Source organism: Anomaloglossus baeobatrachus, chromosome 6, assembly GCF_048569485.1.
Source record: "Anomaloglossus baeobatrachus isolate aAnoBae1 chromosome 6, aAnoBae1.hap1, whole genome shotgun sequence".
Classification (NCBI taxonomy): Eukaryota; Metazoa; Chordata; class Amphibia; order Anura; family Aromobatidae; genus Anomaloglossus; species Anomaloglossus baeobatrachus.
In genome coordinates, this window is record NC_134358.1 from 447,739,360 (window position 1) to 447,766,801 (window position 27,442).

The window sequence follows — 27,442 nt, forward strand, 5'->3', positions numbered from 1 at the left end:
TGAAACAGTATCAATTTACTTCCATGGAGCCTTATCTACAGTGTGTCCACCCATATCCTGTCCACTGCCATTAACTTTAGAATGGTGGCAGCTGTAGGCATAGAAGTGGTGTCTAGGTATAGTAAAGTATCTATGCACTACGCAATGAAACCACCTATAGTGTCACCTGGTGGAAAACAACAGAGTTAGCATTTTTATCTCAAAAACGGCACGAGATAGAGAAAAAAAGTGAATTACAAAGTTGTAGGGCATCATCAACTCAATACGAATTGACACCTTGCACAGAAATGCTATGATTAGAACCTGTAAAACTCACAAGGCTGCGGACGTGAAGCAATACCTCATGGAGACCTTCCTACAAGTCATTGGGTATGGTGGCTGCATGGAGTGTCCTCACATCAAACAGCAGGTGTATGCAACCCCTCCACCAACATTGCAGGACCTACGACGACGTATCACAGATGCTTGTGCAAACATGTCACCTACCATATTGCACAACGTGGAGCAAGATACAGTATTCTGTCCAGAGTCTAGATGTGCATTGCAGCTGGCGGTAGCCACTTTGAGCATCAAAGATAAATGAGCGCCATATACGTGACCAGCATTCAATATTTTGGGAGGGTCATGGGTTTCATATCATAGCATGTCTGTATGCAAGGTTTCAATTCGTATTGAATTGATGATGCCCTACAATTTTTTAATTCACTTTTTTTCTTTATCTCGCTCCGTTTTTGAGATAAAAAATGATAACTCCATTGTTTTCCACCAGGTGGTGCTATAGATGGATTCATTGCATAGCGCATGGCTACTTTACTATACCTAGACACCCCTTCTATGCCTATAGCTGCTGCCATTCTCAAGCTAATGGCGGTGGACAGGATATAGGTGGACACACTGTATACTGCTACATATCTAATTCTCTACTATTCTACATATCCAAACCTATGTTATGCTTTATCCATCACCATAATATGTAGCTATTTTTTACTTGATACATTGCAGGACACCATGAATCCAGTTTCCCTGAAAATAAGACCTCCCCAAAAATAAGCTCTAGCATGAATTTTCAGTATTTTGGGCGTATGCTTGAAATATAAGCTCTACTCTAAAAATAAGCCCTAGTTACAGTGCAGTAAAAAAGTGACCAGGCAGCTACTGCTATAGATGTAAAAAAGTAAATAGAATGCAACAGGACAGATATAGTAGACCTTTCATCCAGCAAAGCAGACAGCCCCCAAAAGAAAGCAGACACCCACAAAAAAATGGCACTCAACAGACCCCAATATAATTTGGCTTTTGCTGGGCTCTCACATGCAGATTGGGTAGTTATACTTGCATCACTCCATACCCAAGCATTGTGGCTGCTTTTGGTCACCAGGGGGAGTCAAATGCTACTTTTGTCCGCAGTTGAAGACAGCTGGAATACCAAGGGATCTAATGTTTTTGACAGGAGTGATGCAGATGTGTGTGTGAGAGCCCATCCACGATTGGCCCTTGCCAATTCTAATTTGTTGTGGGTCTAAGGTTGTCTGGTGAGAGGGATTGTCTAATTTCTTTCTTGGGGTGTCTGCTTTCCTTGATGAATGGTCTACTGTGCCTGTTCTGCTATATTTTATTTGCTTTATTACAGAGCAGAGCAGTGCTTTAGTGCTATGGAGACACATGAAGTTATATATATATAACTTCATGTGTCTCCATAGCACTAAAGCACTGCTCTGCTCTGTAATAAAGCAAATAAAATATAGCAGAACAGGCACAGTAGACCATTCATCAAGGAAAGCAGACACCCCAAGAAAGAAATTAGACAATCCCTCTCACCAGACAACCTTAGACCCACAACAAATTAGAATAAAGTATATGGTATGGGTAATGTATACAGTAGTATAAATAGTGGCACCCTGGATACTTAATCAAATAGCATTGAAAATGACCTTGACCTGATGAATAAATGTCACAAAAGTTTACAAATAAGAAGAGTTTTCATCTAATTTTACCTTTTTGTGATATTTGATACAGATAATAAAAAATCTACTTTTAAAATGTATTTGTGGCTATATATCATTTGTGAATAAGTCTTTTATACTTCTTTACATGTTTCCTGGTTCCGGACAGGACACTTTTTGATTTTTGATCATAAATACTGGTTAATGTAGATTGTTGTACATGGAAACAGGAAACAAGAACTCAAGAAATTCAGGATGGAATTCAGGTTTTGGAGAGTTATGATGATATTCCAGAATGGGATAACATGATTATATTTGAATAAATGTTGATGTTTTGTTCAAAAATAGATGTAAACTTTTGTTTATGGTAAAAAAAAAAAGACATCCCCAGAAAATAAGCTCCAACACATTTTTTGGACCAAAAAATAATATAAGACCCTATCTTACTTTCGGGGAAACTCAAGTAGTATAGAGCTGCAAGCAAAGTACATGAAGCTTTAAATCCCAGCTTTTAGAACATAAATTAGCAAATTCTTCCCGTTATTTATAAAGTTTAAGGTCTGATTCTATTATGTCTCACATTTTAAGTAAATCACAAAACTGTATTTGAAACTTTCTATTTATGCAAGTTTCCATATTCACAAAGAGAACTCTGTTATGCTCTGTCAAAATTTACATTACTATGAATTGGATTTATAAGAATTATGAATTATTATTTTTTTTCTTTCTAGAGACTGAGGCACTTTAAAGATCAGCTTTGAGGAGACGATCAGGCTTCTACCTTCTGCCATCTGCCTTCCCCCGAGAGAAAGGCAGGTATAATACATAGACTTTTGGGGTCTACTAAAATCAGCTTGATAGAAACTGGCAGCCAAGTACTGAGCTAAATTCAGTATGCAACATCTGGAGAAAAAGTTGAGATAATTTAAAACGGCCACCACCTGTATTATGAGAATATCTATTTTCTAGCTAATGGTTAAAATTAATTAAAACTTTTTTTGACTTAGTGTAAGATTGAACAATATTCAATTTGTTCAATGTTTTATAAAAGAAAAAATAGTTTTTCTTATAAAATATATAATTTCACTCAGAAATATCTCTAAAAGCTGCAAAGTACAAAATTTTTCAGATTGTAAGATGCACTTTTCCCTCCAAAAATTTGGGAAGAAAATGAGCAGTGCGTCTTACAATCTGAATGTAGCTTACTGGGAGGTGTAGAATGGGGGTTGTGCTGGCGGCGGTATCTGTGCTGGTGGTGGGGGCTGTGCTGGTGACTTGGCCCCATGTTGGCAGTGGGACCCTTGCTGATAGGTGGGCCCATGCTGGCGGCGGGGTCCGTGCTGGCTGTGTGGAGCAGGGCGGTGTGACGGGTGTCCAAGATGCTCTGTTGGCAGTACAAGCTTCAAAGAAATGGCCCCTGGAGTCGGCGCATGCGCAGATGGAGCTCTCTCCTCAAGATCTCATCAGCGCATGCACCGCCTCTGGCCCATTGATCTCCCAGCGGCGGACTGAAAAAAAAATAGTGCCCGGAGGTGGTGCATATGCAGGTGAGATCTCAGCTTCTCATTGAGCTGAGAGCACAATCTGTGCTCGTGTCAACTCCGGGTGCCATTTCTTTGAAACCAAGAGAGCATCTTGGACAACTGCTGCACTGCCCTGTTTCGCATCAGCCCCGCAGCCAGGACAGATCCCACAGCCAGGACAGACCTCATAGCCAGCAGAGCCCCCACAGCCAGCACAACCCCCACCACCAGCACAGTCTCCACAGCAAGCATAGCTACCACTACAACCCCTGCAGCATCACCCAACTCCAGCAACATCACTGCCTCCTGTGACGCTGCTCCACCACTGCTGGCGACTCCCTGCAGTAAGACACCACTAGAGTATGAAACAGACCCCATTTTTTTAACCTTTTTTTCTCTAAATTTGAAGTGCATCTTATAATCTGGTGCATCTTATAAAATAAAAAATACGGTATTTATTTAATGCTTTGCTGTATGTTGTTATTTTCTTTATTTCTATTTTCTTTGTCAAAAATTGATTTGTTAAGTATGGTTAACGCCTACAAAGATATATACAACTGACAAAACATTTGTACATTTCAGTTTTTGAAAGTGTCAGGCAGACAGAATATTATCTCCAATACTGGGTTAGGAAATGAAGATTGTGTATTGCAGTTATGGAGACTTTATAGGTAATATTACAACATTGACAAGTAAATGAGAGAAGACAAACACATTCTTGTTTGCATTATGCTGGATTAGATACTGTAGATATGAGTTAAATGTTTAATTTGCCCATAGGTTCCTCATCTGACTGTGTTATATACATGAATGCTTATCTCATTGGAAACAGGGGAATCGGCCAGTGACACATACCTCCGACAGTAGGGAAAAAGGATTGTACAACTTGAAATCTATAATGATGACCAATCCCAATTTTTATCTTTGAGGGACTGTTAAGGCCACTTTACATGCAATGACATCGCTAAAGAGATGTCATTGGGGTCACGGAATTCATGATGCACATCCGGCCTTGTAAGCGACGTCGTTACGTGTGACACGCAGGAGCGACCGTTAACGAGCAATAATACTCACCATATCGTTGCTCATTGACATGCTCCCCTATTCCCAAATATCGTTGCTGCTGCAGGTACAATGTTGTTTGTTGTTCCTGCGGCAGCACACATCGCTATGTGTAACACTGCAGGAACGAGGAATCTCACCTTACCTGCGTCCGCCGGCAATGTGGAAGGAAGAAGGTGGGCGGGATGTTACGTCCCGCTCATTTTCGCCCCTCCGCTTCTATTGGATGGCTGCTGTGTGACGTCGCTGTGACGCCGCATGAACCGCCCCCTTAGAAAGGAGGCGGTTCGCCGGTCACAGCGACGTCGCTAGGCAGGTAAGTATGTGTGACAGTTCCTAGCGATGTTGTGCGCCATGGGCAGCAATTTGCCCGTGATGCACGACCGATGGGGGCAGGCACGCACGCTAGCAAACTCGCTAGCGAGAACGCAGCGTGTAAAGCGGCCTTTAGACTGATCTACACATTTTACTGGATATCATTCATGTTAAATGCTGGACCAAATTTAAAGTGGGCCTGTCACTTACCTATAATATGCAAGTTTTTTAAACCTGGTGTGAATATTATATTTTCCTGAAATTGAAATTGATCTTCTATTTTTCCTGTGCATCTCCATCCCTGAGACATACACCCCACCCACACACAGACACACTTCCCTGCATAAAAATCAAGTGAATGTGGTCCTCAACTCTTCTCTAAGAGAACCTTATTATCGATCATGCCCAGTTATCAAACAAGATTAGCTTTATAAAAAGGGAAGCAGGAACCCTATGTCAGTAATAGAGAGGTATTGGGAAAAAAACAACTGTGCTAGATTCAGGAGAAAAGCAGCTGAGTTGTATTTACACCAGGTTTAAAAAAATACAGAATTATTAGTGATGGGCAAACATGCTCGGCACTGCTCATTACTCGAGCAAGCATTAGCGTGCACAGGAACTTGTAGAGCTCGGCCCCGGATATTTAGCACGTTAAACAATGACTACAACCCACAGGCTTGCTTCTCTGCATAATGTGAGCAGGCACCCCAGGGAGAGCCAGTAGTAGTAATTGAATGACTTTTCCGTGGTGATAAAAGAACATCCTAGGATGTAGTGTGACTAACAAAGAAAAATAAAAATCCGCCCTCCCTCCTGCCGGAAATGCTCTGTAAAATGGTTGGCTGTATATGGGTGGAAACCCGAACAGGCCAATCATTGACTTTCCATAATGCTTGGTACTCAAGACAAGCTCATCCGAGCATCAGACCAGCTCGAATCGAGTAACAAGTATTCGAGCATTTTTGTACTTGCCCATCACTTATAATTATTGGAAGTGACAGGGCCCATTATTTAGGACCATACCTTAAGGTGAAAGTAACCTTATGTTATGGTCCTAAATAATGGGACCTGTCACTTGCAATAATTATAAAACTCTTTAATATATCATAAGACTAAGTTCCCACAATGAGCTTTTGGTGAGTTTTTCGTGTTGCAGAATCTCTGCATCATTTCTCCACCTATCATCCAAATTAGTTTACTTGCATTTTTTTTACATGCATTTGTGTGTGTGTTCCTTTTCATGCGTTGTAATCATGTTTCTGATGCTACGTTTTTTGTTTCTTGTTGGTATGGCATGTTTTAAACAAAGTTTTCTTTTCCATAATTCTGCAGCGGAAATGCACTAAAATAACGCCTTTGTATTTTTTACCTGAGATTTTTTACATCTAATTCAAGTCTATGAGAAAATTGTGCACATAAAACCCAGCGTACCAACAAGAGAGATTGACATGTTGCAAATTTGAGCCATGCACAGCAGGTTAGTTTATGCTGAGTAAAAAAAAACACAATGGGAACGAGATATCTATAAATCCCATACATTTTGCTGGAACAGTAACTTTTTGATGAAAGCAGCCAAAATACACTAAAAACTAATTGTGTGCAGAATAAAGGTGGTAACAGCTGCCATAAATAAATACATCGAGGATTTGTCTACAGAGCGTTTGCTATAAAGGTTGATGGTAGGCGATGAGCCATGTTGTCGTGACCAGCAAAGGTAAAAACACCAACCATATAACAATCATCAGTCCATAGAACTTAGTTACTGATTTACTTATCCATTACCTGCAGTAGCGGAGTCACTTAAGGCCCAGTCACACACAACGACTTACCAGCAATCCCGACAACGATACGACCTGATAAGGATCACAGGTAAGTCGCTGGGAGGTCGCTGGTGAGATGTCACACAGTCAGATCTTACCAACGTAGCAGTAACGATCAGCGACCTGTATAACGATCTCGGCAGGCGTTGGGACTGTGTTAGGAGGTCGTTGGTAGGCGTCAAACACAATGATGCATCCTGCCCAGCAGGACATCGCCTTTGAAAAAAATGATCCGGACCATTTGGCAATAACTAGCGATCTCACAGCAGGGACCTGATCGCTGGTAGCGTCACACATAACGAGATCGCTGGCGATGATCACAGAAACTGTGACTGAGCAACGATTTAGCGATCTCGTTGTGTGTGACGGGGCCTTTAAAGCTCATGGTCCCCAATGCAAAACTTCCAAATGGGCCCCCATTTATTGCAAGTCTTTAAAGCAATGGTCTTTTTATTGAGCTAAAATGAACTTTTCAGACCCCCTAGGCTGCAGGGCCCGGGTGTTATTGCAGCCCCTATACCTATTATACATGTCCCCTGCCCTGCAGAGATTTCTATAACATTCATTTCACCCAATATAGTTAGAAAAGCTTTCTCCTTACAGTAATTATTAAGTAAATGACACAATATTAATACGCAAGTCAAGTTGCCTGATAAATAATGGCAACATAAGGTGTTTTAAACATCTGCTTTGACAGTGAAAAAGTATAACAAGCCATGGAAATCCCAATCTGCTACGTACGCCAGGAGACCTTTCCTGTGTAAAATCATTCTACACAAGACACCTGTGGTCAGGAAATACCAGTCATTGAGCCATCTCATTAATTAATATTAAGCCTTTGATTTATAACGTTTCAGTATTTGCACTAAACATTTTAAGAAAAACAAAGGCGCAATTAAAATAGTGTTCTGCCAACATTCCTGACAAATGATGCAAGTTCCCATTCAGATTGCAAACAGATGCTGAAGAGAACAAAAAAAGAAACTGTTTTGTAATACGTTAGCATAAATAATAAGTGGCCAGTTACTAGTCTGTCAAAGAGATTGTTTTACACAGTTGTTGAAAGGACACGCTTTGTTCCAATGACTTAAAAATGTTTTCTATTACACAAGAAATCTTAACTTATTACCATGTGGAACACAGAATAGTACATTTAGCAATGACCTTTGTCTGTGTCTAGAGACTTTTACACATAAGTCAGCAAAATAAAAGTTCCACTGTTTAGCCCTGTCCCTTCCCTGGGGAGAGTGAATAATTATTTTATGACTTCAGATTCTGAAAATATGCTTACTTCTAGGTCAAGGACCACTTAGAAAAATATGACTTAAAGGGGTTGTCTCAACATGAATCTTCAGGAGTGCACAGCTCCCAGCCTCAGGCTTTTCTGCTTTGCCGTGGGTGGTGCACTCCTGAAGATTGGCAGGTCAGATCAGCAGCACGGTTGCACTTCTTGTCTCAATTGTGCTCTCTCTTGATCTGTTAGCAGAGGCAGCTTTGTGTCTGCAGCTTTACAGATGTACAGAGGGACTTAGAATGGTCAGATCCAGTGATCCAGTTTGCTTTAGATCCTTATGAGCAGGTTGTAAAGCATAGAGCCTGTTCAAATTAGTCGCTTTATGCCTAACAGTGCTGAGTGGCCAATAATCTAGGCAATGAGCTGGATACATTAAGATTAAACATCATTTTGTTTGTGAGAATAAAAATAATTTGTAATAACAGGTATATTTCAAATTTGCTTGATTTTAAAAGCAATATACAATTCTATCCATTTATGAACTTGAGACAACCCCTTTTGCTCGGGTTTCCCAGTATGATGACAACCAATTCTGAATTTATATGTTTCCCCCAGGTAAAATAAAGACTATACTCACCTCCCATACCAGAGTCATTGCAGCGGTGTCTGGGATCGTGGTGCTGGAGCTCACATGGGAGTGTGACATCACACTAGCTCCACATGTAATCAGTGCCAGCTTCCTTCTCCCCACCTTCGGACCAAACAAATTAATTAGCAGGAAGTGAGTACTGCAGCTGTGCATTCATTTGGAAGGCAGGGAGAAGGAAGCCGGTGCTGATTGGTGGTGAGGTTTTCATGACATCAGAACCTCACATGATCCCCAACACCATGATCCTGAACACTGCTGGAAGGGCGCCAGTATGGGAGTTGAGTATAGGATTTATTATTTTACCTGGTGTCACGCTCCCCGGGTCCTCTGCTCCGTTCCCCGGGTCCTCTGCTCCGCTCCCCGGCTCACCTGCCACGCTCCCCGCTCTCCAGCCTCCGGTGCCTGTACTTCCCAGGCCCCCTGGTCTCCGCTCCCGGCGCCCGACGGCTTCCCAGTCCCTGGCCGGCTCCCCTGCGTCCTCCTCTCAGCTTCCTGCCCTGGCTTCTGGCACCCGGGCCGCGCGCATGCGCATTAGGGCGCGCGCGCGGTCACTGACCCTTTCTTAAAGGGCCAGTGTCAACTAACAGGAAATGATGCACACAGGTACAAGGTATATAGGGGATTAATGTCCAAGGGAGCGGGGTCTGTTCTTCGTGTTTTCCCAAGCTAGGAGTCAGGTCTCCTTGTGTTCTGTGAGATACTTACCTCTCTGTCTTCTAGAGCCGATCCTGCATCGCCATCCGGTCCTGCGGTACCTCGAACCCCGAACGCTGCCCATCTGCCATCCTGACAGTCCGTACCATCTCGGATCCCTGCGGTGACCCGTCATCTCGCTCCAACGGTTCCGGACCCCGCCTGACACCATCACGGCTTCCGAACCTGAGCTCCGTCACCCGGACCACCATCAGTGACCTCGTGGTCCCAGGGACTTCTCCATTTTCTCCCAGTGCACGGACTGTCCTGCTACCTACAGTGCTCCGGCTACCGGACTCCTTTCCCTCATCCGGGAGTTCGGCCCAGTGGATCCACCTCCAGGGGCTACCCGTCCATCTGGCCCTAACACCTGGCAGAAACATGGAATCAGAAAAGGTTGTCCTAGTAGTGGACTTCCCCTTTTAAGTTGTTATTTTTTTAAATACAAACAAGGTAAATAAAATAGTAAAACCAATGTGTATCTTTTGCATTTTGCTGTTATTTTAAGCGAGTTTCCCACTTTACATAAACAAATATATTGGGGACATGATTTAGTGGATCTTACTAATATGTAGTTGTTACAGGTTCTCCTTCTACACTCTTGGTGCACACTTTATCACAGACTATACAGGACTACTTTTCGTACAATAGCTGCTGATGGAGGATGATGCAATAGACCTGATCATCAGCCTCCATCCACAGTAAAAGACATGAGAGAGCTGTTTCTAATTTGGATGATGCTGATGGACACGCCTGGTTAAATGTTCCTCCGTCACCTGCCATTTTGAGAACAAGGAGCACTGTGCAGTTTGTCAGGAAGGTCGCACCCCACTAACAAGGAACACATAATAATTGCTATAGATTAGAAAATCTATCTGAATCAAATTTTAATTTCCTGCATATTCGACCCAAAATAAAATAAATCTATTTTTCTTAATGCAAATTATTTGTTTTGCCAGGGTTTCTGGAGGTAGACAAGGTGTCAGAAAGAAGAAGAAACTGCACTAGAATGAAGATGTCCACCAGAGTGAAGAAACTTTGCATATGTATGTTGCATATAACTTCGACAGTTGCCTATTTTTATACATCTCACTTGGCACTGTATAACTTTTAAATTTTCACCTCTTTGTATCCCCTCGGTTTCCTTCTCTCTTCCATTAGTAAATTGATTATATTACATAATAAAAACTGTCATTACTATAAACATTTATTACAATTATTTTTGGGAACTCACAAGGTATGAGCTATAGAATATGCCATATTAGATTGGATAATCTAAAGTTTTTATAAATGTGATGTGAATTCAATTTGCTTCCAACTGATTTGGTAATTTCCAGTGTCCATATTTAAAGGGGTACATCAGGGAAATTCTTCTACTGTTGCTGCCTTCATAACCTATAGAGATAAGATGCACAGTGCAGTTCTATTAACCTTACAATACCTGTAATTTACAGTGACTGGAGTGGCTATTTCTCCTCCCCCTCCCTTCTGGGGCATTACTTCACACATCAGGGGGGTGCTCCCTGCAGTTGGTAACAGCCAGCATCCTGATAATATCTGCTTCTCTCTCCTCCTGGACTGATCTTTCATTCTTAAATTCTTAATTCCAGGTAAAATCTGTATTCAGTGAATACAGATTTTGTATTACTGACATAAGAGTTACTACTGACAAGATTCTATTGTAGAAGGAAGGAGGAGGAGGAGGGAGTCTTTAATGTCAATAGGAATAAAGCTAAGGAAGAAAATATAACTGTAGTACAGCCAGCTTATCCCAATCAGACATCCAATGTAGCAGCGTTGTATCTGGATCACTCAACACGGACAAGGGGGTGGAAGCACACTCGGTAAATCAGGAAGAAAGTTCAGCCCAGCGTGTTGATCCAGGTATTTTTTCATAAAATATAACTTTTATTCTACTTTTTATAAAGCAAAGGCCACAATGTATAAATACAACATAAGTCAGATCAGATAGCAGTTGGCATCAGACAACCCGTTTCGGCATTCTTAATGTGCCTTTATTTGGTCCAAGACCGAATAAAGGCGCTTTAAGAACGCCAAAATGCGTTGTCTGATGCTGACCGCAATATGATCTAATTTACGCTGTATTTATACATTGTGGCCTGTGTTTTATAAAAAGAAGAATAAAAGTTATATCTTATGGAAAAATGCCTGGATCAACACGCTGGACTGATCTTCTACTTTCTTCCTAAGGCCAGCTTCTCACTTGCGAGTTTCTCGCAGTAGTGCAATGCGAGAAAATCTCGCATTGCACTCGGACACATGTTATTCAATGAATCAGCTCTCATCTGCGATTTTTTTCTCACTCCAAAGACTGAGAAAAACATTGCAGCAAGCTGCTTTTTGGCGAGTTTCACGCACGAGTCTTTCCAATGCAACTCTATGGGAGCGTGAAAAAAAAGCATCTCACACGGACCGGCACTCACACCATCCTAGTGACATTTGTTTTTCTAAATACATTAATCGCATGTTTCTCAAAACACTGGAAATGAGTGAGGTCTCACAATGTCGGTCAATCATAGAGATTGACCAACATTGTGAGACCTCACTCATTTCCAGTGTTTTGAGAAACATGCGATTAATGTCAGTCGGTCTCTCCCTCTCGGTCTCTATTCTCTCTCTGTCGGTCTGTCGCTCTCTCTGTCGGTCTCTCTCTCTGTCCATGTCGGTCTATCCCTCTCCCCCCTCTCTCTCATACTCACCGATCCCCGATCACCGGCACGGCGCTGCACGGCGTTAACACTTCTCCGGCGGCTTCTCCTCTTTTGAAAAAGCCGGACGCTCATTATTCAATCTCGTATTCCCTGCTTTCCCCACCCACTGGCGCCTATGATTGGTTGCAGTCAGACACGCCCCCATGATGAGTGACAGCTGTCTCACTGCAACCAATCACAGCTGCCGGTGGGCGGGTCTATATCATGCAGTTAAAAAAATATATAAATAATTAAAAATTGCGGTTCCCCCCAATTTTAATACCAGCCAGGGTAAAGCTACACGGCTGCTGGCTGGTATTCTCAGGATGGGGAGCCCCACGTTATGGGGAGCCCCCCACCCTAACAATATCAGCCAGCAGCCGCCCGGAATAGCCGCATCCATTAGATGCGACTGTCCCGGGACTGTACCCGGCCATCCCGAATTGCTCTGGTGCGTTGGCAATGGAGGTAATAAGGAGTTAATGGCAACAGCCCATAGCTGCCACTAAGTCCTAGATTAATCATGGCAGGCGTCTCCCCGAGATACCTTCCATGATTAACCTGGAAGATAAAGAAAATAAAGACATACACCAAAAAATCCTTTATTTGAAATAAATGACAAAAAAAACAACCTCTTTCCCCACTTTATTAAACCCCCAAATACCCCTCCAGGTCCAACATAATCCACAGAGGTCCCTCGACGCTGTCAGCTCTGCTACATCGGAAGCTGACAGAGAGCGGTCACAGACCATGACCGCTCTCTGTGAGATCCCCGCAGCGACTGAAGTGAGTTGCGCTATCAGCGATGACATCACTCAGGTTACCCGCGGCCACAGATCTCAGCGGGAGGACTTTTGTTTTGGCCGCGGGTAACCTCAGTGATGGCCCCGCTGATCACGCGGCTCACTGCGGTCACTCAGGGGATTTCCGGTCACCGGTGAGACCTTCACCGGTGACCAAAAATCAGGCCATGCCACACAGACAGAGCCGCGGGATGACAATGAAGTCGGGTGATGTTCATCCAACTTCATTCTGATTGTGCTGCTCTGTCTGTGTCTGCTGTCAGCGGCCATTCAGCTCTGCTACATGGCTCTGTCTGTGGCTGCTGTCAGCGGCCATGTAGCAGTGCTGCATGGCAGATGACAGCTGCTGAGAAAACAAAGGATCACACACGGATCACACACGCATTGCACACGCTCTGCTACTCTGGAAACAATTAAAAATAAGCTTCGCACTTGCATTGCACACTGACCTAACGTGAACTAAAATCGGCCGAGTTTTTTTCAGGCAACTCGGACCAATTTTACACGCATAGGTGTTTCCAGCCTAAGGAAGAAAATGAGGCAGACTTATTCCATTTTGGAAGCTCCCGTAGAAATTAATAAGAGTTATGGAAACAGATAATAGCTTGCAATTGCTTGCTGAATATAGCTTTTGATTTCTCTGCTATACTACTAGAAGGGGGAAAACATAATAAAAGCTAATGGTTGTTTTAGCCATAATTGTATCCACATAGTGTTTGCCCATTATACACCATATATTCCATTATATATTTTCTCCTACTAGGTGACTTACTGCAGAAAGTTCATGGAGCACAAAAGAACACACAAGCAATAAAATGCTTTGTTAACAGCTATATTTTCTTCTGATAAAAACTTCACCAAAATGATTTAATGTAACAAAAAAGCAAACCATTGAAGTACAAGTAACACAAGCCGCCACTCCCTCGGGGGATTGTTAGTAATCTCCAGACACCATTGTGTACTTCTTTCTCATTTTGACTTTTTATAAGTGAAACAATCAATACAGCTGTGAGTGACAAAGCGATATGTTATAGTCAGTTATTACCGTTCACAGAAAATGACAGGAGCCAAGGTAAGAATTGATGCTAAAATGATGTGAAAAATGTAGCACATTTTATTTCACATTCTGTGTGAATTTGTAAATGTGTGAAGTTCATTCACAAATCTGTAAATTTAGCTTCATTCAAATGAATTATTTTTTACAAATTCAAGTCTGAAAGAAATAAAAAGGACACATTGTGCCAAATAACAACCTCATTCCAAGTTATCTATATTGCCAAAATGTCAGATTGCTATGGGCCCACCCCGTGTGACCAGTTTGGCATTACAAAAGCAGAAATAAAGTGATCCAGCATGGGATACATTAATTTGAAAGGGGATTTAAATATTCTAAGGCTGTGTGCCCACGTTGCTTTTTTGTGTGCTTTTTTTCTGTACACAAAAAAGCATGTTTTCGCAGGAAATAAGCAGCTGAAAAAACGTGGATTTGTGCATTTTTTCACTTGCGTTTTTTCCTGCTTCTTTTTATGCTTTTTTTGTAAGTCATGGACACCATGAAGTTTAGGAGCTGTACCCCCACGATTGCCGCCAGGTCTCAAGCTGATGTTACAGCCGGGACTCAGCTGTCACTGCTCGGAGTGGTGCCCGCGCTGCTTCCAGAAGTTTAGCTCCCAGCATGCTGCGATCAATGCGATCACAGCATTAAGAAGGCAGAGAGAGGGATAGCTTACCTCTCTCTGGTGATCAGGTCCCTGTAATACGATCAGAGACACGATCCCTACCATAATAACCTTGGGTTGTCACCATGATGACCCCGGGTTACTAATCTACAAAGAACCTCACACACCATGCTGTATGCACAGTGTGTGAGGCGAGGTGCTGCACTATAAACCCCTGTAATGATAAAGCATTGCAGGGTCATATACAAATGCGGAAAAAAAATGCAGAAATAAATAACATGCTGCTTCTGTTTTCAGCAACAAAATCTGCAAGGAAAAAAAAAGCAGCGTGTGCACAGCAAGTCAGGATTCTCATAGACTTTGCTGAGATGCTTTTTTTCTTGCTTTTATTTATTAAAATAAGCAAGCAAAAAACACATAAAAAAATGCAAAAAAACTCACGTGGGCACATAGCCTCATTTTTTTTTTCCTTTGGAAAGTTATCCAGTTGCAATCCAGTTTTAAGCTGGATAACAAATGTTGCGGTGACTTTTTGTTCAACCCAAAAAAACAGATAGCAACTGAATTTATTTATTAAGTCTATTGAAAAAGGACTATAATAGATTGGCGTCAATTATATCATCCATTCTGAATCCATTTATTTAGCATTGCGCATGCTCAGAACACTAGAAATGTTCCCACACACTTCTACTAAAAACAGATTCATTAAACAGATGAAAACTATATGTAAAACAAAAATCAAAGTGTGCATCTTTTTTGCTACATTTATAACACATTCTTTTTTTTATATTAAAACTGTTTATTTAACTATTATGCAGAGTAAAGTAGAAAAATGATTAAAATTGGGACCCAAGACATCAAAAACAATAACATTAAATACCAGCTATGAGTACGAACCCCAAAACTATCTATACATTGTATGCACAATCATAAGGCAATTTTGATTTTTGATAATTAATTTCATTTTTGAACAACTACAGTTCTGTTGGTCAATCCACAAAGTTAGTAAACCTGAATATTTAACCTCTTCACCCCCGGACAATTTTCCATTTTTTCCTCCCCTTCTTCCGAGAGCCGTAACTTTTTTATTTTTCCGTCAATCTTGCCATATAAAGACTTTTGCGAGATGAGTTGTACTTTTGAATAAAACCATTAGTTTGGATTTTTTTTGCCATTACGCCATTTAATGATCAGATTAATTGATTTTATATTTTGGTAGATCGGGCATTTCTTAATGTGGCAATACCAAATATGTGTATATATTTTTTTTATTTATTTTATTTATTTTTTCCTTTTATTTTCAATGGGGCGAATGGGGAGTGATTTGAACTTTTAGGTGTTTTTATTTATTTATTTTTTTTACCTTTTTTTTAAATTGTACTAGTTCCCCTAGGGGGCTATAAGGATCAGCAGTCTGATCATTCATTATGTTTTGTAGATTAGAGGAGCATTGCTCTGATTTGCAGAAAAGATGCTCTTCTCTCACACAAAGCGCTTTGCCGGCTGTGAAAGGAACTGACTCATGATAGCTACAGGAATCAACACATGACCCTGTGCTACCATGACAACTATTGGATCCCCATGATCACATCATGTGATTACCGATGGCGCCGGGTAAGTGAATGTTTATTGCGGCCGGCATTTTCACAGCGCGCTGTAAGGGGTTAACAGGCATGAGTGGGTAGCGAATCCACTTGTGTCTGATCACTGTCGGCTGTTCGCAGCAGCCGGCCGGGATTAACCTGACACGATCCATGACGTACCCAGTACATCATGTGTCATGAAGAGGTTAAGAAAGTAAAATTGTTTTTGTCATTGTTAGAAGATTATTTATATGTGAATAAATATTGGGCAACTATTAGTGTGCAAAATTGTAATATACTTAAATGAAAAACATAAGTTTACCCATCTTAATTATCATTAAAGTGAAAACAATAATCAAACAATTTAAAATGTACAACAATCTATTATATAAAGCTGAGTGTATGTATGTGTGTGTGATGTGTGTGTGTGTGTGTGTGTGTGTGTGTGTGTGTGTATGTGTGTGTGTGTGTGTGTGTGTGTGTGTGTGTATGTCCGCTAAAGGAATCTGCACTGTTGCATTTGCAATCATTAAATTTTGCACTGACACCCCATGTGAGTCAGGGAACATCATAGACTATGTTTTGATGGGAAAATTTAACCCCACACATTGCACTTACTCTCCAAAAAACCTGCTTCCGTTAAAGTCAATGGAGCTGCGAGCTACAGATTATTAAAAGGAGCTGTGATTAATTGCTATAGGAACAAAGGAAATTGTTAGTATAAGAAGCTTATGTGTGAGGTAATAAGATGTCACTGGTGAGATGGATAAAGAGAGACAGAAAGGGACTGAAAGACATAGGCACAGACAGAGTAAGAGAGAAACAGACAGACAGACACAGAAAGACAGAGACAGACAGGGAAAGAGACAGAGAGAGAAACAGACAGTCTAAGAGACAGACAGAGGCAGACAGGGAAAGTGACAGAGAGAGACACAGACAGTCAAAGAGACAGACAGAGGCAGACAGACACAGACAGACAGGGAAAGAGACAGACAGGGAAAGAGATGGAAAGAGAGAGACAGACTGTCAAAGAGACACAGGCAGACAGACACAGACAAACAGACACAGACAGGGAAAGAGACAGACATAGAGACACAGACAGGGAAAGAGACAGACATAGAGACAGACAGGGAAAGAGACAGACAGACAGGGAAAGAGACAAGGAAAGACAGACAATGAAAGAGACAGACAGGGAAAGAGACAAGACAAGGAATAAGACAGGTAAAAAGAGATAGGGAAAGGGACAGAGACAAGGAAAGAGACAGGGAAAGGGACAGAGAAAAGGAAAGAGACAGGGAAAGAGACAGAAACAAGGAAAAGACAGAGACAGATGGGGAAAGAGACAGACGGGGAAAGAGACCGATGGGGAATGAGACAGATGGGGAAAGAGAAAGATGGGGAATGAGACAGACCTGGAATGAGACAGACCTGGAATGAGACAGGCAGGGAAAGAGACAGGCAGGGGAAGAGACTGACAGACATACAGATACAGAGATAGAGACAGACAGACACAGACAGACACAGAGATAAAGAGAGACAGACATACACAGAGAGACAGATAGACACAGAGATAGAGACAAACAGAGACTGATACAGAGACAGTCACAGAGATAGGCACAGACAGATAGAGAGATAGACACAGACTGATAGACAGACATGGATACAGACACACAGACAGACAGAGACAGACAGGGAAAAAGACGGACAGAGAGACAGACCGAGAGAGACAGAGACAGACATACAGAGACAGACAGAGACACACACAGAGACAGACACAAAGAGACAGACAGAGAGACAGACACACAGACAGACAGTCAGAGACAGACAGACAGAGACAGACAGACAGAAAGACAAACACACAGACGCACAGCCAAACAGAGACGGACAGTCAGAGACAAAGAGACAGAGACTGGGAGAGAGACAGAGAGACAGTTACTATCCCGGCTAGTATTACAGCTAGTATATATATATATATATATATATATATATATATATTATATAAAAGTAATCATTATAGCCACTCTTTATTTCAACATCAGTCACATTTCTTCAATATATTGAGACTTTCAGTTTTTTAATAATTTAATAGTAATAATAATAATAATAATAATAATAATAATAAATAATCATATTATTAATATAGTGTTAACATATTCTGCAGCACTTTACAATTGAGTGGGGATATGACAGATGATAAAGTCATTACAAAGTGAAATATAGTTCCACTATTACAGGAAGAGTTAGGGCCCTGCTCACAACTTTACAATCTATAAAGAAATAGGGGGGAACACAATAGATAAAAAGTGCTCATGTATGGTCCAACCATCATTATAATAAATTGTGGTTGTCTTATAAAGCTGCATGAATAAGTCATGATGTAGGATGTAGGGACATGAATAAGAGGGAGCAGATTCTGAAGAAAATCTTAATCCATTGACGATTAATTCTTTGGCAGTGCCAACCAGAGCCTTCTAGAAACTTTTCAGAGAGGTGGACTGTTTTCCTTCCCTAGGAAGAGCCCACAAGTTCCCAATAGGAATTAGGACAGATGAGGAAGGGTTTATTTCATTATTCTTTCATTTGGCTAGTCAAAGAGTGGAGTACTTTGAACTTGAAGTGGAGCATTGTCCTGCATAAAAATCATAATTTCTTGAAAGATGCAGACTTTATCCTGAACCAATGCGTGAAGAAAGTATCTTCTAAAAATTGGCAGTAGGTTTGGGAGTAAATTTTTAGTCCACGTTCAACCATGAAAGATCTAATAATCTCATCTTTAATAATCCCAGCCGATAGTAGTATCCCACTTCCACATTGCTGGTGCTGGAGTCAAAGTGGAGTTCTGTACCTCTTACTAATCCAGCCAAGGACCCATCCATCTGGTCTGCCAAAAGTCACTTTTTATTCAACAGTCCATAAGACATTTGAAACATTTGCATTAAGATATTTCATGGTTTTACCTTGACATTTTAAACTTCTGTTTTTTGTTCAATGAAGGTTGGGTCTCAGCCTCCCTCACCTTGCCCAAAGCCAGCTCTGCAAATCCCACACATATGTGTGACGCCCTGGCCTATCAGGTCGTCACAGGGTATTGTGCAATCTGCCTTTCTGCACAGTATCCAACCCTCCTTGGTTACGGGTCCTGGCCCTTTAGTGTTGCTAACAGCTGAGCCAATAAAAATCCTAGGAACACTTTACACCGTACCCACCAGACACACCATTGGGGGGCCTGAATGGAATAGGGCCGCCCATTTGGAGGGTTGGTAGGGGAAAGTGGAAAAAGTGAAAGGAGTTGTGCAGTGACTCTCAAGAGGAGAGGTGACGGTGTTATGTGGGAGATTAGGAGCAGGGCTCCTCAGTAGTAGGTGGCAGACGTTGGTCTGGGCCTGGTAGGACCTGGAACCCCGGTCACTGGGGATCATGTCAAGGGGCATGGAATGCCTAGAAGGGCAGATGGCGGCCTTGAGCCATCTCCGGGCAGGGGCCAGGGTACGATGGGGTACGTGGACCCTAGGCCGGGAAGTAGCTTCACGCGTCCCGGTAATTTACCCGACGGGGGTTAAGACTTCAAGATTCATCCCAAACCCCCTCCAAAATTGGGGTACTAGTGGACCAATGGGATAGGACTTTCCCACTACAGTCCAAAGAAATCCTACGCGTTAACCCTGAGAGCAAGCTCACTCCGTTAGCCATACGGGTGAGCAGGACCCGAAGAGTTTTATACCTGAGGGTCCAACTAAGGAAACGGTGCCAGGGAAAAGGCCATAGGCTAACAGCAACACCAAGGGCATGGACCCGAACGTGCTTCCTCCAAGCTGCAGTGGTGCTCAGAACTTTGGTTTACAATCTGTCGGTGTTGTTATTCCTGGACTGAGTGAGTACACTGAGAAGCCCCTTTCCTATCCGCAATGGCAACCCCAAGCACCAACTATTCAACGGACCCTGGGGCAAAAAACCCCTACCCACAGAGGGGTTAAACATTCTGCTGCTTCACCATCGTCACCGGGCTCCCCAACAGCAGCGGTGGTCTCTCACATTACCACGCACCGTGGGTGGCGTCACGAACTTATACATCCCCTGTACATACTCCCCCCTTCCTTTTAAATTAGAGTGTCTGCACGAACCCCTGGGTCCGGAGACCCCTCGAGCCACCACGGCTCTGGATCCGAGCGGCTCAGCCACTGGCACAGGGGCGGTACATATGCGTGACTTCTTTCACTATTATCATAGCGCTTCTGAAGCAGAGTGTTCACTTCCAGGCTTCAGAGAAGAACTGCGCATGTCCGGCAGTAAAGAAGATGGTGGCATCAGTTCTCGATATGTGCAGTGCACCTTTCTGAAGTCGGAATGCATATACTCAGCTTCAGAGGTGAATGAGAATTTGCAGGAAGCTTGTAATGATACGACTCTCTGCAAATTATGTTATCACACCCTCAGGGGCATGATAACATGCGGAGAGGGCCAACCAGTCTGGGGAACTAACGCCCCATCAACCAGTCAAATATCTCATTTACATATGAAAAAAGGACTTTATAAAGATCTTTTTTCAATATGTGTTTAGGTGTCAGGCAGTATAAAGGGCTTGTTACGCAGGGTATTTAGTAATAAATATATAAATGCTGGTGGGTGGGAGGCCATGGGGACCTGTCAAGTTCCCTTTAACAGAGAAAATGACATAATACCGCCAAGCTATTTATCGTCTAGCAAAGCTGCGGTCAGGCAAATATGGTAAATTTCTCAATGATATATTTGTTGGGACATATTTTGAACATTACATGTGGTTATATTAATTTTTAGCACATGCTAATTGAAAGCATACATATTGAAGTCTTTTATATTTAGCAGTATGTTTACTATAGGTCATAGCACTATTCTTTAATGAAGTGCTCAATGTCTCCCATGTTTAGCTATTTGCAAAGAAGTCTAAGCTCTAATTATTGAGAATTTGTTTAATATCTGGACATATGGGTTAAAATATTTTGGATAGCTTCACTGATGATATTTTCAAGTCATAAAAGATGTTTTCTTCCACTTCTTGGCCATTTAGAAAGTCCGTCATCTGTACAATGAGTCATAATTTATCTCATTACAAGACAACATATTTAATTTGCCAATACTGAATTATATTATGTTTTTAATCAGGATGCTGTAGCCTGAGCAGGCTTTTGAAACCCTGACAGCGCATATAAAGAACTATGGTAGACTACACTGTGAATTGAAATGTTGCACATTATACTTTTCTATTACCTATTTATTTGTTTATGTTTTTTTATGTAATGCCAACATATACAGCATAGCTGAACATAAATATCCATTATTCACCTAGTCATGAATTCATTCTCCCTTCCTTAAAGGGGTACTCAGGGGGGAGATATACAATTCTTCTACTGTCCCTTCCCTCATAAACTATACAAATGAGATGCACAGTACACTTCTATGAACCTTCAATACCTGTAATTCAGAGTGACAGGAGCTACTGTTTTTGAACCCCCTCCCTTCTGGGATGTTACATCACACATCAGGGAGCCTGTTAGTAACAGCAAGCCTCTTGATAATAGCTGCTCCTCCTAATAGCCTACTGATAAGGGGGACCAGAAAGAGCAGCTCCTGCATCACAATGAAGTACAGGTACTGTAAGGATAATAGAAGAATGAAGATTGTTTTTTATCTCCCAGTAGTACCCCTTTAACATACCAGAACTTATCATGTGTTACGACAAGTTTGATAGGAAGCAAAATAACCTTATGTGTTTGAAGTGTGGAAGAAGACCAGAATACTAAAAGTATCCAATACAAATATACGAACTTAGAGTTTTTTGGAATTTCTGCATATAAGGGATGAGTTGATGGCAGTGAAAAATGAAAAAAAATATATAAAAATTCAAATATTTTTTACTCATTAAAAATTATTAAATAATTAAAAAAACATATTTGGTTTTGCTGTTTTTATAAATGTCTGAGCTATGAAAATATAAAAGAATTTCGTGTGATTCTAGATGCAAATTGTAGATGTGGCATTTGCATTTGGAAGCTGTTGCTGTGAACCCACAGCATGCAATCAAATGAGTCCTCAATGGAAGAGAAACAGACCATCATTAGGCTAAAAAAAATAATAAATTCATCAGAGACATAGCAGAAATGTTAGGAGTGACCAATCAAAAACTTGGTACATTGTGCAAAAAAAAGCACATTTGTGAGTTTGAGAATGCAAAAAAGCCTGGATGTCCACAGAAGACAACAGGGATGGATGATCACAGAATCCTTTACATGGTGAAGAAAACCCCCTTCAACATCACCTCGAGTGAAGAACACTCTCCAGGAAGTTCAGTAGGTGTTTTAGTATCTAAGTCTACCATAAAGAGAAGACTTCATGAGAGCAAATACAGAGGTTGACCACAAGGTGCAAACCATTAATCAGTCTGAAAATTTGAAAATCCAGATTAGACTTTGCAAAAAAATCATCTAAACAAGCAAGACAAGCATTCTTTGGACAGCTGAAATTAAAATCAACCTGTACCAGAATGATGGCAAGAAAAAAGTGTTTAGAAGGCTTGGAACAGCTCATGATCCAAAGCGCAACATATTCTCTGTAAACCATGGCGGAGGCACTGTGATGGTCGGGCATGCATGGCTTCCAATGTCCCTGGGTCACTAGTGTTAATTCACGATGTGACTAAAAACAGAAGCCGCTAGATGAATTCTGAAGTGTACAGAGCTATAATTTCTGTCCAGATTTAATCAAATGCAGGAAGGTTGATAGGATTGTGCTTCACATTACAGATGAACAATGACCCAAAATATGCCATGAAAGCAATCCAGGATTTTTTTTTAAGGCAAATAAGTGGAATATTCAACAATAGCAGAATCAACCACAAGATCCAGCCTATTGAGTATGCATTTCACATGCTTAAGACAAAACTTAATGGAAAAAGACCCACAAACAAGCAACAACTGAAATTCCGCTACAGTAAAGGCATGGCAAAGCAACAGAAAGGAGTATACCCAGTGTTTGGTGACGTCCATGGCTTCCAGACTTCAGGCAGTCATTACCTGTAAAGTTAAGAAAGAGGTAATACAGCTCTTTAAGTTGAGGTAGTTTTATTTATAGAAAAATAACAATTTACATAATAGAAAAGTTAAAAAAATGTGTTTCGGCTGAAGCTACATGTCAGCCTTTGTCAGTTGCAAACGCGATTTTTTAACTTTTCTATCATGTAAATTGTTATTTTTCTATAAATAAAACTACCTCAACTTGAAGAACTGGATTACCTCTTTCTTAACGTGTATCTGAACATGGGACCACGTGATTTTTTTCCGTGCTCTTAGCAATGCTATTAAGCCTCTTTGAAGCAACCTCAGGTGAGCTAGTAAAAATTATTTTTTGCTTCTTTAGTACCTGTAAAGGATTCTCTACAAGGTACTAAGCATGAGCATTTTATTTATGGTAAAGTAAATTTCTCCAATTACTTTTGAGCCCCTGAAATGAGGAGGTTTGTAGAAAAATGGTTGCAATTCAAAAATGTTTTACTGGATATCATTGTTCAACCCCTTTAATTATACCTGAAAGTCTCCACTTCATTTGTTTAATTTTCAAATAAAAATAAAAAAACAGTGGGATGCAGAACCCAAATCACAAATATTCAATCACTGTCCAAATAATCTTGGACCTAACTGTATATGGACGGCAATATGGGACTAATTATACTATATGGAGGTCTATGGGGTACATAATACTATATGGAGGACTATGTGGAGCCAATTATATTATATGGAAGGCTATATGGGGGCCATTATAATAGTTGGAGGGCTATGAGAGTGTGTTTATACTTTATGGAGGACTATTCAAGGGCCATAATACTGTATTCAAGCAATTATACAGTGTGAAGATTTGTGTGGGGTCTATCAAACTGTGCACAGGGCTGTGTTGGGGGCTATTATACTGTTTTGAGAGTTTAGAGGGCCATTATATAGTGTGAAGAGGTGTGGGGGTCATTAAACTGTATGTCGGCCGATTATACTGCATGGAGGGCAATGTCAGGGTCACAGTAAGGAATCATATTGTGTTGTGGTCACCAAACTTTGTTGGGGTCATTGAGGCTGGGTACAGTGGTGTCATCGTACTCAGCATTTTTGTTGACATAATATGTTATGGGTACAATGAAAGGGGAATCTAAAGGCTCAAATAAGAGCAAAATTACATTGTAAGTGATATAAAGCTGGGAGATACATACAAGATACAAGAAATACATGTGTGGTCAATATAAAGGACTGGAAAATGACATTCCTTTCAAAGACCTTATAAATGACAAGGGGGCATTCATTATGTTTGGAAGAAAGGCGATTCCTGCAGCTAAATAGGAAATTGTTCTTTACAGTTACAGCAGTTATTGTGGAATGTCCTACCACAAGAGGTATTTACTATCACAGCATTTAGAAAAGAGATGAATGTTTTTCTCACAATAAATGGCATTGTAGCTTATAAATAATCTAGTGATAGAAAATATATACCCAGTGGGAAAAAAAATGAACTTGACGGAACTCTTTTTTTTCCCCAACCTTTAGGCTATGTGCGCACTAAAAAAAGGATTAGCGCACCTGCATTAAAAAAATGCACCAATAACACACCGAAAAACACATGCGTTTTTACCGTGCTTTGGTGCGTTTTTGGTGCATTTTTGGTGCGTAAAAAAAGCAGGTTAGTCCTTCGGTTTTTTAATGCTTTAACAGCAATAAATAATATAGATAATAGATAGATAGATGAATAGATAGATAATAGATAGATAGATATAGATAGATAGAGAGATAGATAGATGGATAGATGAATAGATAGATAGAGAGATAGATAATAGATAGATGAATAGATAGATAATAGATAGATAGATAGATAGATAGATAGATAGATAGATAGATAGATGGATAGATGAATAGATGGATAGATGAATAGATAGATAGATAGATAATAGATAGATAATGGATGGATTGATAGATAGATATCCTCCATTAAGATCCATGAAGGAGGAAGAGAAAATATATATCCTGCTGGGGGAAGAAGCGCAGTGGAGATAGCAGCACGGTATGTTAGTGAATGTCATAGACTTCGAGAAAGAGAACTATGATAAGTCATGGACTTCCATAGCCCCCCATCTCAGATGTGGCCCCCCAATCCCCACCCTGGATATGCCCCATCCACCGTTACTACAGTCCCCACCCTGGATATGCCCCATCATAAGCCATGGACTTCCATAGCCCCCACCCTAGATGTGCCCCCACAGTCCCCACCCTGGATGTGCCCCATCCATCCTTCCTACAGTCCCCACCCACCATCCCCACAGTCCCAGTCCCTAATGTAGACTTGCTTTGGCAAAACTAATTTGTATTTGGTCCTGCCAATAAAGCTTATTTGATTTGATTTGATTTGATAGATGAATAGATAGATAGATAGATAGATAATAGATGGATGGATGGATGGATGGATAGATAGATAGATAATGGATAGATAGAAAATTGATAGATCAATAGATAGATAGATAGATAGATAATGGATAGATAGATGGATAGATACATAATGGATAGATAGATAGATAAATAATGGATAGATAGATAGATAGCTAGATAGATAGATAGATGGATAATGGATAGATAGATGATAGATAATGGAAAGATGGATAGATGGATAGATAGATAATGGATAAATAGATAGATAGCTAGCTAGATAGATAATGGCTAGATAGATAGATAGATGGCTAGATAGATAATGGATAGATAGAAAGATGGAGAGATAAATAGGTAAATAGATAGATAGATAGATAATGGATAGATAGATAGATGGATAGAAGGATGGATAGATGAATAGGTAGATAGATAATGAATAGATAGATAGAAAAATGAATAGATAGATAAATAAATAGATAGATAATGGATAGATAGATAAATAAATTGATAGACAGATAGATAGATAAATAAATAGATAATGTATAGATAGAAGATGGATAGATAATCGAAAGATGAATAGATAGACAGAGAGATAGATAGATAAAGAGATAGATAGTGGATAGATAGATAAAAAGATAATCGATAGATAGAGGACAGATCAATCAATTAATAGATAGAGTCTTGTGAGGACACGCTGCAGTTCTCGTGAGCTACTAGTAATGTGTTCACATTACCGACCGCGAGAAATGACCTGTAGTTACCCTTGCAGCATCGCTCACTGAACGAGACTACATTGAGTATGTTTGGAACACCATTCTAAGTCTGAACTGGGTGCAAAAACCTAAAAAAACATCACTATGGGGAGATAAGGTATGCACACCAGTGACTATGTAAGGGGAATACATGGAATAGCAGAAACTGCTGTGTGAATACTGACTTGAAAAATCCAATTTCTATATGTAAGAGTGAAAATGTGAAAAATGGAATCTGCATTACTGCCATGAATATATGAATCAAGAGAAATGTAGCTACTGAATTGATCAATGCAATAGAGCCCCAACACTACGCCAAAGTATTTCTCTACGTTGGGGTCCCTAGCTTGTGTGTGTCCTCTCATGCAGTTAAAAAACTTACCGTGTATGGGAAGCTGAGACCCAGGCTATATATACGATGTGGATTAGCAATAGGTGTGTATGGGGAGGGTTCCCAAACGAAAAACTACTAACAAATAAGAAATAACGTTTGGAACACCATTCTATGTCTGAACTGGGTGCAAAAACCTAAAAAAACATCACTATGGGGAGATAAGGTATGCACACCAGTGACTATGTAAGGGGAATACATGGAATAGCAGAAACTGCTGTGTGAATACTGACATGAAAAATTCAATAGCTATATATAAGAATGAAATGTGAAAAGTGAAAAATGGAACCTGCATTACTGCCATGAATATATGAATAAAGAGAAATTTAGCTACTGAATTGATCAATGCAATAGAGCCCCAACACTACGCCAAAGTATCTCTCCACGTTGGGGTCCCTAGCTTGTGTGTGTCCTCTCATGCAGTTAAAAAACAAGCTAATTTTTTTTCCATAGGTTTTGCTGGGGAATGTTTGCCGAAAGGTTACAACCATTTTCTCAAGAAATTTCTGCAGCAAAAACGTACAAAACCTGCGGGTAAAAACTCAGTGTGCGCACAGGGCCTTATAATTAACATTGTAACTAGTCCTGGCTCATTTGCATTTTCTGAGCTGGACATTAAATGTTCATTTTTAAAAAGTAGAAATCTCTGTAATGCACAAAATTACTTTATTGGAATACAGCATTTGTCATATTTAAAGAGGTTGAGCAATACCATAACTGATTTTTTTTTTCATTTTTTTTCATAAATCTTGTTATTATGTAACTTTCAAAACATCCATCATCTTACCTTAACAATATTACCTTTTATCATGCTCTAACAGCCCATCCTCATTGCTGGATACAGCTCTGATGGAGT

At 40.6% G+C, this 27,442-nt stretch overlaps 1 protein-coding gene across 4 annotated transcripts in view; it reads right to left on the minus strand.

The window, feature by feature from the left end:
* The window catches only part of RBMS3 (RNA binding motif single stranded interacting protein 3), a 963,285-nt gene that overhangs the window by 770,257 nt on the left and 165,586 nt on the right, over nucleotides 1–27,442 (minus strand). The window lies entirely within an intron of this gene.